Here is a 3,962-nt window from a genome sequence, read left to right as displayed (position 1 = left end):
GCTGGATTCTGAATATCCCGAAGTCGCAGCTGGTTCCTACGACGCGTCTGCTGTTCCTGGGTATGATTCTGGACACAGAACAGAAGAAGGTGTTTCTCCCGGAGGAGAAGGCCAAGGAGTTGTCATCTCTGGTCAGAGACCTCCTAAAACCAAAACAGGTGTCGGTGCATCACTGCACGCGAGTCCTGGGAAAGATGGTAGCTTCTTACGAGGCAATTCCATTCGGCAGGTTCCATGCACGGATCTTTCAGTGGGATCTGTTAGACAAGTGGTCCGGATCGCATCTTCAGATGCATCGGCTGATCACCCTGTCCCCGAGGGCCAGGGTGTCTCTGCTGTGGTGGCTGCAGAGTGCTCATCTACTCGAGGGCCGCAGATTCGGCATACAGGACTGGGTCCTGGTGACCATGGATGCAAACCTCCGAGGTTGGGGGGCAGTCACTCAGGGAAGAAACTTCCAAGGACAATGGTCGAGTCAGGAAGCTTCCCTACACATAAACATTCTGGAACTAAGGGCCATTTACAATGCCCTAAGTCAGGCAAAACCCCTGCTTCAAAACCAGCCGGTGCTAATTCAGTCAGACAACATCACGGCGGTCGCCCATGTAAACCGACAGGGCAGCACAAGAAGCAGGATGGCGATGGCAGAAGCCACAAGGATTCTCCGATGGGCGGAAAATCACGTGATAGCACTGTCAGCAGTGTTCATTCCGGGAGTGGACAACTGGGAAGCAGACTTCCTCAGCAGGCACGACCGCCACCCGGGAGAGTGGGGACTTCATCCAGAAGTCTTCCAGCTGATTGTAAATCGTTGGGAAAGGCCACAGGTGGACATGATGGCATCCCGCCTCAACAAAAAGCTACAAAGATATTGCGCCAGGTCAAGGGACCCTCAGGCGATAGCTGTGGACGCTCTAGTGACACCGTGGGTGTACCAGTCGGTTTATGTGTTCCCTCCTCTTCCTCTCATACCAAAGGTACTGAGAATAATAAGAAAGAGAGGAGTAAGAACTATACTCATCGTTCCGGATTGGCCAAGAAGGACTTGGTACCCGGAACTACAAGAAATGATCTCAGAGGACCCTTGGCCTCTGCCTCTCATACAGGACCTGTTACAGCAGGGGCCCTGTCTGTTCCAAGACTTACCGCGGCTGCGTTTGACGGCATGGCGGTTGAACGCCGGATCCTGATGGAAAAGGGCATTCCGGTTGAAGTCATTCCTACGCTGACAAAAGCTAGGAAGGATGTGACAGCAAAACATTATCACCGCATATGGCGAAAATATGTTGCTTGGCGTGAGGCTATGAAGGCCCCAACAGAAGAATTTCAGCTGGGTCGTTTTCTGCACTTCCTACAGTCAGGAGTGACTATGGGCCTAAAATTGGGATCCATTAAAGTCCAGATTTCGGCCCTGTCTATTTTCTTTCAAAAAGAACTGGCTTAACTGCCTGAAGTTCAGACGTTTGTTAAGGGAGTGCTGCATATTCAGTGGCACCTTGGGATCTCAACGTGGTGTTGGATTTCCTAAAATCACATTGGTTTGAGCCACTTCAGACCGTGGAGTTGAAATATCTCACGTGGAAAGTGGTCACGCTTTTGGCCTTGGCTTCGGCTAGGCGTGTGTCAGAATTGGCGGCTTTGTCATGCAAAAGCCCCTATCTGATCTTCCATATGGACAGGGCAGAATTGAGGACTCATCCCCAATTTCTCCCTAAGGTGGTATCAGCGTTCCATTTGAACCAACCTATTGTGGTGCCTGCGGCAACTCAGGACTTGGAGGCTTCCAAGTTGTTGGATGTAGTCCGGGCCCTGAAAATCTATGTTTCCAGGATGGCTAGAGTCCGAAAAACTGACTCGCTGTTTATCCTGCATGCACCCAACAAGCTGGGTGCTCCTGCTTCTAAGCAGACTATTGCTCGCTGGATCTGTTGCACGATTTAACTTGCACATTCTGCGGCTGGACTGCCGCATCCTAAATCAGTCAAAGCCCATTCCACGAGGAAAGTGGGCTCTTCTTGGGCGGCTGCCCGAGGGGTCTCGGCTTTACAACTTTGCCGAGCTGCTACCTGGTCGGGATCAAACACGTTTGCAAAATTCTACAAGTTTGATACCCTGGCTGAGGAGGACCTTGAGTTTGCTCATTCGGTGCTGCAGAGTCATCCGCACTCTCCCGCCCGTTTGGGAGCTTTGGTATAATCCCCATGGTCCTTAAGGAGTACCCAGCATCCACTAGGACGTCAGAGAAAATAAGATTTTACTCACCGGTAAATCTATTTCTCGTAGTCCGTAGTGGATGCTGGGAGCCCGTCCCAAGTGCGGAATTCTGCAATACTTGTATATAGTTATTGCTTAACTATAGGGTTTTTTGTTCTGAGCCATCAGTTTAATGAGGCTCAGTTGTTGTTCATACTGTTAACTGGGTATAATTATCACAAGTTGTACGGTGTGATTGGTGTGGCTGGTATGAGTCTTACCCTGGATTCCAAATCCTTTCCTAGTAATGTCAGCTCTTCCGGGCACAGTTTCCCTAACTGAGGTCTGGAGGAGGGGCATAGAGGGAGGAGCCAGTGCACACCAGATATAGTACCTAATCTTTTCTTTAGAGTGCCCAGTCTCCTGCGGAGCCCGTCTATTCCCCATGGTCCTTATGGAGTACCCAGCATCCACTACGGACTACGAGAAATAGATTTACCGGTGAGTAAAATCTTATTTTTAACATATTTTGTGCTTCCTGGGTGGGAGCACTCTATATGTATACCATCTCTAACAAAACTCCTGTTAAATTACTTAGAGGTCACTTCTGCTAGAGAGAGAGAGAAGCAGAAGTTTTAGACGCCTCCTCCTAATCTCCGTAAATTCTGTCAAAAGGGTAAAGTTTCATTTATTCTGTTCTTCCCATTAACCGAATCTGTGTTTTTCTATACTGTATCGTGATTCCTTACTGTATGTCCCTTGATCCCGTCTATGTGTTTAATACCGTGGCTTGTTTATTCTGTCTAGGGGTCTATATTGGCTATGTGCTCTACTACTCCTACAATGTCTAGCAAAATGTCCTTCATTTTTACAAATGTAACATATCTTCGGTCTTTTGTTACTACTAGGGTTTTGGGGTTTGGGCTGATGAGACTTTGGTGTATGAGCCCGTATACTTTCAGTCCTCAGCCTCTCCTCTTGCAGTTTTCTACGCCTAGCAATATTCCTATGGTGTTCAATTGCGCACTCTCTAAGGCAAGCTACTGTGACCCCTCTCCAATTAGGCAAAGATGTTTGTACTTTGTCCCTCACTGTCTGATCGAGTCCGTCCATTAGCACAGACACAGCCACTTCTATGTAATTCGTATCGTTCCCTGTACCTGATACCCCCATGTATCTATCCATTATGTGTAGGGCCCGATGGAAATATTCAGATGCCATTTCGTTTTCCCTCTGCTTTATGGAGAAAATTTTCCTCCATTTAGCAGTTGTGGGGAAATACAACTCTAGTTGTCTGTTAATTCGTTCTATATTTTCCTGATTGAGTTTGTCAGTCATACGACTATCCGACTCTAGCCTACAATCCGTGATGAATTTTTGGGTGTCAATATTAGGGGGTAGGCATGTTTTCAAAAATGTCCGCCAATGTTGGTTTGTACACATTATCCAGATCTCTGATAAATTTCTGACATCTGGCTAAATGCTTCCGAGGGTCGGGGAATTCTGAAATGATTGATCGCAGCTCATCTCTGGGCCACGGGCAATACATTGCATTATTCTCGGTGAGGACTACTTCCTGACTATCGGTTCCCCCATTGGGAGGTACCATTTCCAAGACAGGGTGTAATCCTACCATTCCGTTCCTAATCTGTTTACTGTGTGGTGTTGTTGTTTCTATGCTATGAACTGTCTCATACTTACCGGTAGCTGTGACCTCACCCGTTCTTTCATTGGGGAATACTGTTACTGCTATACCTGGTTGGACAGGT

The sequence above is a fragment of the Pseudophryne corroboree genome, chromosome 1 (genome assembly GCF_028390025.1).
Source record: "Pseudophryne corroboree isolate aPseCor3 chromosome 1, aPseCor3.hap2, whole genome shotgun sequence".
Lineage (NCBI taxonomy): Eukaryota > Metazoa > Chordata > Amphibia > Anura > Myobatrachidae > Pseudophryne > Pseudophryne corroboree.
This window is presented reverse-complemented; position numbering follows the sequence as displayed.